The following is a 224-nucleotide window of genomic DNA, read 5'->3' as shown; positions in this document are numbered from 1 at the left end:
GGATGCTCTGGCATCGTGCAGGCTGAGAAAGGCGGCAGCAGTGGCCATTTCCCCCCAGCTGATGTGCTTCAGCAGAGTGGTACCCACACCTGCATGAGGTACACTGGCTCTTCCCAAGCACTGGGGCTGGTGTGCAAGGGGCAGCCCACACCCAGCCACAGGGCAGAGCCAGCCCTGATGCTCAGCACTGCAGCCACACAACATCCCCAGCACAGAGCGAGCTG

The sequence above is a fragment of the Antrostomus carolinensis genome, unplaced genomic scaffold (assembly GCF_000700745.2).
Source record: "Antrostomus carolinensis isolate BGI_N321 unplaced genomic scaffold, ASM70074v2 scaffold39098, whole genome shotgun sequence".
Classification (NCBI taxonomy): Eukaryota; Metazoa; Chordata; class Aves; order Caprimulgiformes; family Caprimulgidae; genus Antrostomus; species Antrostomus carolinensis.
The sequence above is the reverse complement of the archived record's forward strand: the minus strand, read 5'-3'. Positions refer to the sequence as shown.